This window comes from Aquarana catesbeiana, linkage group LG11 (assembly GCF_042186555.1).
Source record: "Aquarana catesbeiana isolate 2022-GZ linkage group LG11, ASM4218655v1, whole genome shotgun sequence".
In the NCBI taxonomy this organism is placed as follows: Eukaryota; Metazoa; Chordata; class Amphibia; order Anura; family Ranidae; genus Aquarana; species Aquarana catesbeiana.
The window spans coordinates 222,509,993-222,525,550 of NC_133334.1; the positions used below are offsets into that span (position 1 = coordinate 222,509,993).

The window sequence follows — 15,558 nt, forward strand, 5'->3', positions numbered from 1 at the left end:
AATAAGATGTTTGCAGACACAGCAATTCACTGAGCAGTTTTATAGAGCAATAAGAGTTATTAGTAATAGGTATATATGATGAATAGTAAAATACCATTACAGCAACATATCACTTCCGAAAACCGTCAGATGAGAAATAATGCGGAGAGATGAGGAGAGAAGAAGGCATCTTTCTCACCATTGCTATACATTGCAGTACGAGACCCTTGTAGACAGGAGATGTTCATATATACAGCAGATAAATAGAGCTTTCTTCCATGGTCCAAGTGTCTCTCGGAAATAGCCCCCCTCCATTTATACACCCCAGCTGAAACAGTGGCAGCACACGGTAGTCTGACCCTCGTAAGGGCAACCTCTCGGGATAGTGAATAAAGATTGTATTGAATATCAGGGCATGAGTGTGAAATGCATTAGAGCAAAAGCACAGAGAGAGAGAGGGAGGAGGAAAGAACCAGAGAACAGGAGGAGGAGAGAAAGAGGGAGGGAGAAGAAGCGAGCAGAGAGGAATAAACAGAAAGCCAGCACAGCACAGAAAATGGATGGACTCTATAACGGGAAATACAAGAATGTAGAAAAAGGCAGAGCAAAGGATGAGCACATAATGAAAATATAATATTTAATTGATGATAGGTAATAGTATGTGCTTCTGTATCAGGAAGACAGAAAAAAAATGTGCTAACAATCTCTACATCTCAGAGCTTGAGTGTATGTTAAAAGTCAATTACTCAAATACATTTTGGGCAATATTTGCACTACAATCCCAGCTGACAATTAGAGGTATTAAGAAGGAATGGCCATATCTGTGTGCTTGCTGGACACACTGCATCAATGCAAATATTGCAATGGATGCCAGTTAGCACAAGAGTATTGCAAGTTCTCAGATCTGTACAAACTAAGATTTACAGCTATGGTTTTGGGTATATTAGTATGCTTGATCCCAAAACAATTTTTTAGGTACTTGTGATTGTGTATAAAATTCACATTTATTTTGCAGCACCTGCTGCATATATCCAGTGACAATATGTTCCTTTGGTAATATCTTCCTTTTACTGATGCAGCATGGTTGGGCATTGTAGCATTCCTTGTGGTCAGTGAGGACACATCCTGCCTCCACCACCCTCCATCCAGAAAAAATAAACCTTAACAGTTTGATCTTTACTTGTTTTATTTTCCTGTTAGGTTTATTCAGTAAATAGTGCAAAGGCGATGATGATGATGATAATGATGTTCAACCAGATTTCAATGATGTCACGTTAGTGATGGCCATTGATTACTGCACTGGGTATAGTCCTCTTTGCAATATATCAGACGACTGCATTGTACATAATCTCTCGGTGAGACAATGCTGTTTTTTCCCAAATTATATTACAAAGGGGGTTATTTACGAAAGGCAAATCCACTTTGCACTACAAGTGCAAACTATAAGTGCACTTAAAATTGCACTGAAAGTGCACCTGGAAGTGCAGTCACTGTAGATCCGAGGGGGACATGCAAGGAAAATAAAAACAGCATTTTAGCTTGCACATGATTAAGATAATAAAATCAGTAGAGCTTCCACTCATTTCAGATTTACAGCGACTGCACTTCCAAGTCCACTTTCAGTGCAATTTCAAGTGCAAAGTGGAGTTGCTTTTAGTAAATAATCCCCAAAGTTATACTATAATTATTATTCATGTCCCAGTTCATCAGAAAACCTCACGTACACTGACTATTGTTTCTATTGATGTTTTGCATATTGTGTTAAGCCCCCGTTCACATTGGAGTGACTTGTCATACGACCTGACAGGTCAACTCGCATGACAAGTTGCATCCTATTGCCGGCAATCACACTGTGCAAATCGGTGCAATGCCAACTTTGCGGTGCCGCGTCGATTTGAATAAATTAGTACATGCACTACTTTTGCCAATTTCGGGTGCGACTTGAATAGACATCTGTGCATGAAGTGGTCTTCAAAGTCTCACCTGAAGTTGCACTGACATGCGGTTTTGAAATTGTGCGACTTCAGATGAAGTTGTACTATTTCAAAGCCACAGTCAACGTGAACAGGGGCTAACTGATATTCAGGGGCCTTTGAGGTATTTTTAAAGAAAGACTTCATGCTAACCAATAACCACAGAGCTGAATTACATGTACTCTGTTCTGCCAGAACTATCATACTGCATACTCTCTCCCATACTGCAAAGCCAGACAGGTGACACCACTAGTTCTTTTTTTAGGTATGCCGTTTTTTTGTGCCACCTGCCTACTTGCTGAGCAATAACTCTGCTGTGTGATGATGATGAATGCATTGCCCAGTGAGCAGGCTGGGGGTGGAAAAATGACGCAGGAAGCTGCAAAGCTGAAATGGAAATAGTGGTGTTAAGGTTATCAATAACAATACTAACTGAACAGAACTACAATTTCTTTGGTAAGCAAAACAGATCACATACATTATATGTATATCAACTGTATTTAGCTGTTTGCCTTAAAGGAGTTTTGCTTTAAAGGAGTAGTAAGCTCTTTTGGCCCTGTCTATCCTATGGCACAGGAGTGCACTTAGTATTGCACTCCCGTGACTTATATTCAGCTGACAGTGGGCTAAAGTCCGCTGTCGGCTGACGTCGCTCACCTGGTCCAGACTCTGGAGGAATCCCGACTTTATTATTGGGATCCACCCAGATTCCTGACTGGCAGCTGGCTCAGCCTCTCAGCATGCCAACTCAACCAGCTGCTCCTGCCCCTTCATACCCCGATGCTCCAGTGAGCATTGGAGGGGCAGAGCAGAGAGCATCTCTCTGATTACTGAAGACCAAGAACCAAGCAATCAGCCTTAATTCTCAGGCTTAAGCCAGCCATACATGGGTCGAATCCCAAAAGAATTTTCTTTTGAAAATCATTACTAAGAACTTTCATTCGAATTTTGCACAATTAGTGGCCTGCAGCAACAGTTGATTTCCGTGCAGCCAACTTATCTGAGTGATCAGGCATGTTAGAAATTGTTTGAAAAATTAATAAACAAATTTCTAATCAATGGGAGAATCGTGGGAAAAATATAATCAAAAAAGAAATGCGCATGAGCTGTGACCTGGAAAAAAAAGGTTGCCGGCCACGAAAATTCTTTTCTGTAGCAACATGAAGTGAAATTGAAGGCTTGGTTTGTCCAATTTCGAAATGAATGGTGGCACCATCAGATTACAAAATGCACATCATTTCTGATTTTCTAAAGGAAATTCTTTCTGAATTTGACCCATTAGAGGCCACGGGGGACAGATACAGCATCAGACCTATGCTGCATCCACTTAGGTGAGCATGCATGTTTATTTATTTATTTTATAACTCTATACTTCTCATTTAAGGCCTCATTTAGATGGCAGCTGAGGCCCATCACCATGAATGGGCTTTTGTTTATGCAGCTGGAGCCTCCAGGTTCTGTGTGCAGGCAGCCTACGTAAGTCTATGAGGTCGCAGCAGCTGCATGGGCATAGGCGCTCTTCCTAAGGGGTGTGGGTAAGTGGCCCCCAAGAAATGCAGACAATGTGCATTTGGAGCCACTCACCTGCACACCTGTCAAATAAGGATGAGTGGCTCTGCCCGTGCAGCCATCACATCCCCATAGACTTAGACAGGCTGCTTGCACCCAGCACCTGGCGGCTGCAGCCGCATAAGAAAAAAAAAAACATTTATGGTGTACATGCCTCAGCTGCCATGTGAATTAGATCTAACTCTTCAAAATACAATTCTTTAAAATACACAGGCAGGTGACATCATTGTCCAGCGAGCAGCTAGGGGACACTGCTTGTATGTATTCCACCTGTGTATTTAGCTGTCTACTTAGAGTATCCCTTTTAGTAAGTAAAATGCAGGACATCTTGATTAATTTTATTATGCAAATAAATGATGCTGTTTCTGGTGCATCAAGTATAAGTGAAGGCAAACACCTTGGGTTAATGAGAGGTTACTACTCATATTGTGTATTACAAGGGTCTGCTAGTCTTGTACCACTGTAGGGATGGCACAACCGTTGTTGTGTAGCTGTGTGAAACAGATGTCAGTTCTAAAGTGTTGTCAATCAGCACCAGGCTGGCAGCACTGCTGTAATATTGAGTAGCTGTGTGAGTTTGGCAGTGTCAATATAGTACTGTATGTTAATGACAGGCTGGCAGCACACTTGTGAAGCAAATATTGCTGGCACTACGAGCGACTTCAGTACAGTACATCTGTCTTTATTATATAAGTCACAGGAAATGATACTTGGTTCCATTACCTATTTACGAGTCAAGGGAGCAGATTTACTATGTATGTATGAAGTGAAGGGAAACTGTGTTCACTTTAATCATCCAATCATTAGTAGGAGCATTTAGGGAAAAAGTTACCACATCACATACCATAAACCAATATCGGCGCCAGCTCCTATACCTTTTTCAATACAAGTGATAGATATTTAATCCCCAACATAAAATGAGGACCACATAAATTAACCGTCACCTGTGAAATCTGTGAAATAATCATCAATGGTGTAATAAACTTCAGTCATTTTATGTTGGGGATTTAATAGTTATCACTTGTATTGAAAAAGGTATAGCAGCTAGCGCCGATATTGGTTTATGGTATGTGGAGAACTGAGGAGTGTGATTTGTATTGGAAGCTGCTAGCACATTTGTTGGTCAAAAACATAAACAGTAAAAGGCATATATTGCAGCGCTTCTAAAAATTTAATTGCAATAAATATCAAGTCCATCATCCTATATAGTGTGACAGTAAACCATATTAAAAGATCCAAATTATGGTAATATTAAATAACACACACAGAGTCCTAGAGCTTTAAAGTGGTTTTAAAGTCAAAAGGTTTTTTATCTTAATGCATTCTATGCATTAAGATAAAAAAGCCTTTTGTGTGTAGCAGCCCCCCTAATACTTACCTGAGGTCCATCTAGCTCCAGCAATGTTGTAGGAATGTCTCAGCCATCCGGGACTCCCCTCCTCATTTGCTGAGACAGCAGCGTGGCGCCATTGGCTCCCTCTGCTGTCAATCAAAGTCAGTCAGCCAATGAGAATAGAAACGGGGCAGAGCCAGGTTGCAGCTCTGTGTCTAAATGGATACACAGAGCTGTGACTCGGCTCGGGTGCCCCCATAGCAAGCTGCTTGCTGTGGGGGCACGCAACAGGAGGGAGGGGCCAGGAGAGCCAAAGAGGGACCCAAAAAGAGGAGGATCCAGGCTGCTCTGTGCAAATCCACTGCAACAGAGCAGGTAAGTATAACATGTTTGTTATTTTTAATTAAAAAAAAAAAAAAGACTTTGGAATCACTTTAAGACAAGATGATAGCTAGACAGGAAACATAGATCCAGACTGAAGACCGCCACCTTTAACACCACCACACTCAGCCTCTTACCAGATATTGTTGTCCTCCTACTATAGAGGATCAAACACGTTTCTAAGTTATCCCAGGCAACCTCCAAGAGAGTTCCCTTCATCTGGTATCCCTTCTATAAGGTTCCAAATCTTAGCACCATGCCAAAAAAGGATCTCCCATAAGCACACTTGGATCCGCAATGAGTATCTCTCAATAAAGCAAATAAATGCTCCTCATAGCGTAATATGTTAAAACTTCATTTAATTGAGAGTATAAAAGAAGCCACTCACATGGTGGTCAATTCAAACCAGCATTCAACCAGCATTCAAAATGTCTGCACTGAGTTTCCAATGTGCTGGCCACGCTCTGCTTTGTTCCTGGTACCGTGATGATGTCATAGGCCAGGCTCCACCCATTAAATTAACAGGACAGTCATAGTGCTGTTATTAGCCATTTATACTCCATCACATGATTGTGTTTATGACTACAGGTGCACTTTGCTGCATTTCACCTAGCTTTATACTTTAGTAAATTGGGCCCATAGTCTAGTATTGTAAGCAGTTAAACTGGAACTGCTACCTTCCATCTTTATAGGGATGTTGTGAGCAGTATTAGTATGGATAGATACTGGTATTATATATTTTATTATCCTTAGGTATGTATTAGGGATCTTTATATTGCCATAGCTCATAGGATGATCTAGCACATTATTGGATAAATAATTGCAATGTTATCCATTTGTCTGTCCTTTTTCGTATAAAGTCTAATATTGCTGAATAAAAGAGGTAGAGGGGAAGTATGCGAGGCTTCCCCAACGGACTCATAAAATGCAGCAGTTATCGCCTGTCACTTCCACTGAGCGGACGGCATTAACATCAGTGTATTTAATTATGCTTAACGATCCTAAAACATCAAATATTTAGAACTGAACTCTGCTTCTCTTCTAGCTAAATAAACCTTCCCCTCCCTTCGCTTATCGCATGGAAGGCAGCCCGGATCTAGGCACAGTGTTGCTCTCTGATCAGGATTTTGGCAGGCAGAAGGCTAAATATTGCTCTTCTGGGTCCTTGCATCATAGGGGTTAAGTGTTTCCTGTAAGCAAAGATCCAGCCATGTTTGAGATAAGTGTATGTACGTGTGGAGTAGCTCAGTGACATGCGTGTGTCATGTTTAATTTGCGATGTCACTGCAGCCTGCTTTCAGCCTGTCCTCATGAATCACCAGTAGAAAGCAGATCACATCCCCAAGAGGTAAAAGTAAACTTCCTATGGCTAAGCAGTATCCTCCAACCCTGATTCATAAAGCACTTACGTTTTATGAAACCCTACAGATCTATAATTTCTCCTATACCTGCAAAGCTGGTACTTATATATGTCATGTCACCAAGTGTTTTGATCACAGAAAGGTATTTAGCTGTCACAGGTGAACTGCCACTTTTAGCATGCTTTGTTTCTTTTCCCGTGACCTCGCATTAATGTAATGACAATAAGCGAATGTATAGAGAATCGCAGTGCGCAGAATGTAAATGTAGCTCCTCTCCTTTTGCTCCTTCTCCTTGTATTCCTTGAGCCAAATCTCACTTCCCGTCAGACCTCCGTCTGTCACTCCGTCTGGAGGTTTCAAGTGTTTTTTACGTTAATTAAAAAAAACTCCTATTGACAAACCTGTTACATTTGACACAATAAGTGCCTTGCATCAGCAAACAGCTGACATATTGTCCGTCTAAGTGCAGGTAGATTTATATATTTAATGTATACCTTTTATGACCCTCTAAGTGCTTACACCTATATTTATACCTCCATATATTACTTGATTCTTACACCCTTCAATTCTGAAACTTTCATTACTCACACCCGGGCCGACCTCGAGATGCCTGCCACCCAGGCCTATATAAATGCAGATACTTTAGATATTGTATGCCCTTATTGTTTTTAATATATATTTATATCACAATATTATTTGTTAACCATCCACGAGACACATAAATCAAGTGCCTTAATGGATTGGGAGTGAAGCTGTGTGTGTTTTCTTGTGAGAAGGGGGGACAAGGGAATAAATATATCTGGCAAGTGTTGGAGATAATGAATTAATATTGATTCGGAGACACTGGAAGGAGAGAGAGAAAAGGGAGTAACAACTTGTGCTTTGCTGATGTTTTATGGGGGACCGCTCTCCCTGGACCTACCTAGCAGGATCTGGAGAGGGCAACACGGAGAAAAACAAAGCCATAAATAAGATAGGAAAGAGAAAAGCGTTTTTTTTTTTTTTTCCTACCAGCTCGCTATGGACTTTGTGAGTTACAGAGCCCCTGGCTCTTTCAAATTTATAGCTATCCAGCACTAATGCACTTGGCACAACTTCCAGAATCCTAAGTGCACGATCTGAGCCCAAACAAGATGCAGACACTGTGGAAAACTGGTAGTCTACGGGATTGGTTGGCCCATGGGGTTGATATACTAAAGACAAATGCTATTTTAAGGTCAAGTGCTGTTTGCTCCAATATGCCATGAAGAGAAATGGCTGTGTCTGTATCAGGAGGAAAGATGAATATCTTGTCTTAGGTGACCTCACGAGACAGTATGCAGAGAGATTCTTTGCATCATTCTCCCAAGTGCCTCCTTGACTTGCCTGCTCCCTTAAACATTAGACCAGTGTTTCTCAACTTTTTTTTGTCAAGGCAATCTTTAAAATTATGCACAATCTCGAGGAACTCCATTCTAAAATGTAAAAACGAAACTAATAGTTTTTACATAAAGCAGCAACATCCAGACATGTAGGGAACCCAATATTCGAGGTGAATTTCTCTTCCAGGCAAACACATCTTTGCATACTGGTACTGACTAGTATTTCAGTGTTTCTCTTCTCTATCTGTTTCTCTCCCTCCCTTTTTCTCCAAATGTGGCCCCAGTGCTATCAGAGGGGGATAGGGGAGGAACAAATAAGGATGATGTGCAGACACCTGATGTCCTCCTTATCATCCAATGACGTCACTGGTTGTTAGGACGTCAGCAGCTAAAAGGTTGCAATGGTGCAGAATGAAAACCTGTGGCTTTGTTTAACTGAGGCTTGGCAGGCTTGATACATCCACTGACTTATATACAATTTTTGGGCAATTTTTAAGCATTTTGCCAAGGCACCTCTGAAGAAACCTGAAGGCGCCCCAGGGTGCCTGGGCATCCTGTTGAAAAAGGCTGCATTAGAGGGGCATGGATAGTGATACAGTTTACATGGGGATTTTTTTTGTTTTTGTTTTTTAACCTAGGATGAAGCTGAGGGATTGGATATCCCCTGGTCTATGAGTTTCTTCTAGCTATGTGCTCACATTACACTCTCTAGAGCAGGGGTCTCCAAACTCTGACCCTCAAGTTGTGCAGGAACTACAATTCTCATCATGCCTAGTCATGTCTGTGAATGTCAGGGTTTTATATTGCATCATGGGACGTGTAGTTCTGCAACAGCTGTAGAGCCATAGTTTGGAGATCCCTGCTCTATAGAATACATAGCATTATTCACCTACACATCATTTTTCCATTCTTTTATACTGCATTTATTGCTAACAGTCTTATTGGGCTTATAAAAAATAAAAGATATGCCCTGCTATATTGCAAAATAAAATTAGATTTTGCACTGGGGTGGTGCGAATTTTAGTACTGCTAATACACAGAGATGATCCTTGATGGAGATACTCCAGCAATCCTGTCACTCACCAATCACCTTACTTTCAGTGCGGTGTTTGCAGGAAGCAAAGTACATTGCTGTCCTCTTTTTCTATATGTTTAGGAACAGATAACACTGTGTCACTGTGTGAGGACACCGAGCATTAGAACACATCCTCAGGCTCTAAGAAAAGGCAAAAAAATCACATCTCTGCTCCAACTGAGACTGAACACTGTCACTTGTATAAAGGAAGCCAGAATATACATATGTCAATTATTATCCACTGGACATTTTGTCAGTTGGGCCCCCTATACATCAATGATCAGTGGAAACACACCTTATACATTGGTGGACAGCAGGGACAGATGTATACTTCCTGCCCGTCTAAGTTGACTGCCTTATATCACCCCCTCCAACTTTTAGTGCATGGATATCCTTTGTATTATAAACTAGACCAGATTTCATAACCACACAAGGTACATCGAGGTTGGCAATGGAGAGAATGAAAGAGACAGCACAACCTGTGTTAGTACACCTAGAAAAAATGCAATAGAAACATAGGTTAGACTGTTTCCCAACTCAGATTGGTAGGTGTATGGAGGCAGAGTGGGTGGCCTGTAAAACACAGTATACTATTCCATCAACAAAATGCTAAATTATTGACTAGAAAGATTGCTCTGGCAGGCAGTGATGACAGTCTGGAACCTTTTATTATCCAGAAGAATTTGTGGCAGCAACATAATGTGTGGGTGGCTTTGTCTTACCCCTGGCAGTTTTAGTGTAAGCTACAATCTACATTGGCTATCCCGAAATCTGGCCTTGTTTCATACTAACAAAAACTGGATTAGCGGAATCAAAAATTAACCAATTTTGGATATCCCGAGTATTTGTATGTAGATCTGTATGACTTGTGAAGAAGCGCATTATTTAGGATTGCAGGCAACCATGATTCATAAAGTGTACAATCCTCTGTGGACTTGACATATTTCCATTAGGATATATGTATATAAAGTGGTCACAAATAATTCTCCTGGTTTTCAAATGATTTCTCTCATCACTAATTCATACTTTTTATCCATTGGTAGCCCAACTTCTGTATAAGGGCATGTTCACACTACATCAGTTGAGCTCTGTTGATCTTGACAGATCAACACAGACTCAAGGCCAGGTCATTTAAAAATCAATTGTTTTCTATGTGCCTTTTTCGCTATAACACTGCATTGAGATGGGTTTCGCTGTGTTGCATAAAAATTCAAACGCGCTGCATTTTTTCACATCACACAGCACCTCGGCTCATGGTATTACATAGTTACATATTTAGTCAGGTTGAAAAAAGACACACAAGTCCATCTACTTCAACCAAAAAAACAAAAAACAAAACCATAAAATCCCATATATGCAATCCTATACCCACAGTTGATCCAGAGGAAGGCGAAAAATCCCAGCAAAGCATGAGCCAATTTGCTACAGCAGAGGAAAAAATTCCTTCCTGATCCCTGAGAGGCAATCGGATTTTTCCTGTATCAACTTTACCTATAAATCTTAGTACCCAGTTATATTATGTACATTTAGGAAAGAATCCAGGCCTTTTTTAAAGCTGTTAGCGATTGCCGTATAACCACGCCCCGACATGTTTCGTCACGAGGACTTAATCTTAGTCCTTGTGACGAAACATGTCGGGGCGTGGTTATATGGCAATCGCTAACGTGTGACACTGTATCAGGTAGAGAGGCTTAGAACTGCGGAGGTGGAGAGACTCAATTATACTGCTGCACACCTTGGGTCCGCGTGACCGCCATACATCGGCACAATACTGCATGGAAATTGTCTGCTGTGGAAAGTTTGCTGCTGTGACACATTTGTTTTGCTTACTTTGAACTTCACACATGTGAGTGTAATGGTTGATGAGTTTTTAAGTGTGGATTAAATTGGTTTTACTTTATTACACTATCGGAGCACTTCTTATCATTTTACATGTGGAGAGATCCCTCACAAACACAGTTCGAGATCGGAGAGTGTATTTAGCCTGACATACGTGGCTTAAAGCGTATGTGCCAAACACGTGAGTGTGAGAGTGTGGAAGGGGATGATTAATGCGCTACCCAAAAGAGATGAAAACAGCTGCTACAAAACCATGTGACAAAAAGAGAAAACAGATTAAAGAATAAATTGTAGCGCTAGAAACACACAAAAAATATTAATAATAAATAAAATTCAAAGTGCATATAGACGTAATGTCCCAGGAAAAGCAGATGTGTGATCCAAAGGAACAAAAAAGTCCACAATAAGAATAGATAATCCGTATATCAATCCTGTCTGCTTCTCAACCTTCAGCTGGTGTAACATCAATTTGAGCGAGTAGATGGAATACGCTTACCAGAGAAGTTGGATTCTACTGCCATGAGCATAGAATCAATGGAGCTTAATGCCACCCAGGGCGAAGTGGTGAAGAGTTGGAGGCAAGGGTAGAGCCTCTACCGGGCCGGGACGTCCCCTCTCTACCGACAGAAGCGGAGCCGGAAAATGGGTTCCAGAAAACGTAGTGGTTTCTCAGTTCCCCAGGGTATGTGGAAAAAAGAAGAGATGCTCCCACATAGTGTAACTTCTGGGTATTTTTATTCATAAAAAAAAACCACGATACATATAAAAATGTGATCACAAAAATAAAATAAAAAGCAGTGTATAGGGTCTATAAAAATGCGGCTTTTTATAGACCCTATACACTGCTTTTTATTTTATTTTTGTGATCACATTTTTATATGTATCGTGTTTTTTTTTATGAATAAAAATACCCAGAAGTTACACTATGTGGGAGCATCTCTTCTTTTTTCCACATACCCTGGGGAACTGAGAAACCACTACGTTTTCTGGAACCCATTTTCCGGCTCCGCTTCTGTCGGTAGAGAGGGGACGTCCCGGCCCGGTAGAGGCTCTACCCTTGCCTCCAACTCTTCACCACTTCGCCCTGGGTGGCATTAAGCTCCATTGATTCTATGCTCATGGCAGTAGAATCCAACTTCTCTGGTAAGCGTATTCCATCTACTCGCTCAAATTGATGTTACACCAGCTGAAGGTTGAGAAGCAGACAGGATTGATATACGGATTATCTATTCTTATTGTGGACTTTTTTGTTCCTTTGGATCACATATCTGCTTTTCCTGGGACATTACGTCTATATGCACGTGAGTGTGAGGCATCACCTATTGGTGAGTGCGGTATCTGAAGGGAGCGGGATCACGTACACGGAGGTGTGGTGGATGAAATAAGAACTGTTCACAGAAATCATCACTGGGACATTTTTTTCTTTGGATTTATATTTTTATCTTTTTTTCACTTAGTGGATTAAGCTATAGAAGGCATTTTTTTCACTTGTCACAAGGGTGATACATTTAGCGTAGAGCTATACTTAAGTGTTTTTCTATATGCTGACACATTGCACATTTTTAAAGAGTGAGTTTGTGTTTTTAATTAGTTTATTTTAGTGCCACTATTTTTTTCACTATTTTATTGTTTAATAGAGATTTAAATATTAGTCATTATATAAAATGCATGCATATTCTTAGCCCCCAAGTGCATAACTTTACATTTATCAACATTAAACCTCATTTGCTAAATAGTTGCCCAATTACACAGTGCATTGAGGTCGGCTTGTAAATTGGAGACATCCTGTAAGGATGTTATTCCACGGCATAGTATGCTTTCATCTGCAAAGACCTAAATTTTAATCCCAGACCCTATATCGTTTATAAAGATATTAAAAAGTAAGGGTCCCAACACTGAACCTTGGGGTACACCACTAATAACCTTAGACAATTCAGAGTAAGAATCATTTACCACTACTCTATGAAATCTGTCTTTTAGCCAGTTGTCTATCCATTTACAAACTGCTCTTTCCAAGCCTGTAGACATTACCTTACACATTAGCCACCAAACTGCTGCAGTGCATAGGTGTAAATCAAATGTAATTTTGTGAAATTCCAATCACGTTAACAAAGAAAGAAAAACAGTGTCTCGTGCTGTAGCACAAAGCAACACTCCTAAAAAACAGACCCATGCTAAAATAGATGCAAGCTGGTGTGAACAATATTTGAAAAGTAATCAAAACAATTTATTAAAGTGTATATGGGTATACATAAACAATAATTTTTATGGCATATTATTTGAGAAGTATGTGCAGTTATTTAATATTCTAAACAGCTTGAAGCAGTATTAAATCCAAAAACATTGTAATATATTGCAGCTTACTTATCCTTAACTGCTTGCCGACCAGCCGCCGCAGTTATACTGCGGCAACATGGCTCTGCTGCGCGAATCGCCGTCATGCTCGCCCACGGAGCCGATGCGAGTGCCTGGCGGTCGCAATCACCGCTGGGCTCCCGCGACCGCTCAGGGCACACGGAGAACCAGGATCTGTGTGTGTAAACACGCAGTTTCCGGTTCTCTGAGGAGAGAAAAGACAGATCGTCTGTTCATGCAGAGTATGAACAGTGATCTGTCATCTCCCCTGCACAGTCCCCTCCCCCCTTCAGTTAGAACACACACTAGGACACACTTAACCCCTTCACTGTCCCCTAGTGGTTAACCCCTTCACTGCCAGTCACATTTTTACAGTAATCAATGCAATTTTATAGCACTGATTGCTGTAAAAATGCCAATGGTCCCAAAAATGTGTCAAAATTGTCCGACGTGTTCGCCATAATGTCGCAGTCCTGATAAAAATCACAGATCGCCGCCACTACTAGTAAAAAAATAAAATTAATACTAAAAAAGCCATAAAACTTTCCCCTATTTTGTAGATGCTATAACTTTTGTGCAAACCAATCAATATACGCTTATTGCGTTTTTTTTTTTACCAAAAATATGTAGAAGAATACGGATCGGCCTAAACTGAGGAAAAAAATTGTTTTTTTATATATTTTGGGGGATATTTATTATAGCAAAAAATATTGCTTTTTTTTTTTCAAAATTGTTGCTCTTTTTTTGTTTATAGCGCAAAAAATAAAAACCGCAGAGGTGATCAAATACCACCAAAAGAAAGCTCTATTTGTGGGGGAAAAAGGATGTCAATTTTGTTTGGGAGCCATGTTGCACGACCGCGCAGTTGTCAATTAAAGCGACGCAGTGCTGAATCGCAAAAATTGCTCTGGTCTTTGGCCAGCCAAATGGTCCGGGGCTGCAGTGGTTAAAATGGATCTATTATATTCTTTATCCTCTCTGTTTTAGGAACATATTAAATACAGTGTTTGTGGGTTTTTTTTAATTATAAAGCTAAATACCTTCTTTGCCCAGCTCTGCTGTGTGGTCACATGTCCTCACTCTGCTCTCCTTCTCAACTTAAGGAGTACAGTGGGAGGGGCTGAGATTTCCCTCTGACGTATGCAAGCTAGCAGAGGAAGGACATGTGACCACACAGCAGGCCTGGGCAAAGAAGGTTTTTGGCTTTATCATTTAAAAGCAAATACACTGTACTTAGTATGTTCTTTCCAAAGAGGAGGAGCAATTGCACCAGAATACTCAATCTAGGCAGGAGGAGAGAATGGCGGGGAGGAGATCGGCTTCACATTTCACACAGAGACTACGGGAATGACAGGAAGAAAGGGGGGAGGTTGAGGATGCAGGGAAACTGAATACACAGCAGAATGACAGAAGCACGTAAGCTGACCACACTATCAAGGATCAGCAGCCACAATAAGCATAGTCAGTACACACAGGTGAAGACAGGAACAGGCAGGATCAACCAGGTATTGTACAACATATAAAGGGACAATTGACATGGCAAAAGCACTGTGCTATATCGTGTGCCCTAAAGGGACAGGAGCAAGTTTTTTTTTTTTTTTAGGGTTACAACAACTAATATGGTGGCTGCATTGGTTTTCCTCTTTTAAGGTTTTTAACCTTTTTAACCTTTATTTTCACCTGGTGACCCGCCCGGTAACACACTTCCTATTTTAGGGTGTCTCCACTCTGGATAGAGACACCTTAGAACAGCAACATTGTCAATCTGAGGGAGGGTAGTGTTAGAAGTACTAAGGCTTTAGATGGACTAACAAATTGAAAATAAACTCCAGCTAACACTTTATAAGCCGTTACAGCAACAGCATTTTTTCCTTTGGGGATAAAGGTTTTACCTAAATTATTAAAATCTAACCATTGTGAGCACCCTTGTCAGTAGTAAATGGTTTGTCTCAACCCTCTAACTTCCACTTTCCCTGGACAGCATGGTCTGTTAAAGGAAGTTGAAAAATAACAGACTTATGCCACGTACACACGATCGGAAATTTGGCCAGCAAAAGACCGATGAGAGCTTTTGGTCAGAAAATGCGACCGTGTGTATGCTCCATCGGACTTTTGCTGGCCGAATTCCAGCCAGCAAAAGATTGAGAGCATGTTCTCAATTTTTCGGTCGGAAAAAGTTCCTATCCGAAAAATGCGTTCATCTGTAGCAATTCCAACGCGCAAAATTCCTACGCATGCTCCGAAACAATTCGACACATGCTCAGAAGCATTGAACTTCGGCTCGTCGTAGTGTTGTACGTCACCACGTTCTTGACGGTCGAAAGTTCAGTGA

At 40.8% G+C, this 15,558-nt stretch overlaps 2 protein-coding genes across 5 annotated transcripts in view; one reads left to right on the plus strand and one right to left on the minus strand.

Annotated features, from left to right (window-relative positions):
* MACROD1 (mono-ADP ribosylhydrolase 1) overlaps positions 1-15,558 on the plus strand; it is a 1,161,618-nt gene that overhangs the window by 729,588 nt on the left and 416,472 nt on the right. The window lies entirely within an intron of this gene.
* FLRT1 (fibronectin leucine rich transmembrane protein 1) overlaps positions 1-15,558 on the minus strand; it is a 429,526-nt gene that overhangs the window by 231,601 nt on the left and 182,367 nt on the right. For 2 of the 3 annotated variants that reach the window (XR_012236609.1, XM_073605381.1), the window contains exon 1: positions 179-431. The exons of the other annotated variant lie outside the window; for it this stretch is intronic. The gene's annotated coding sequence lies outside the window, so the exon portion shown is untranslated. Of the gene's footprint in view, positions 1-178; positions 432-15,558 lie in introns of those variants that run through there. 3 annotated transcript variants of the gene reach the window in all.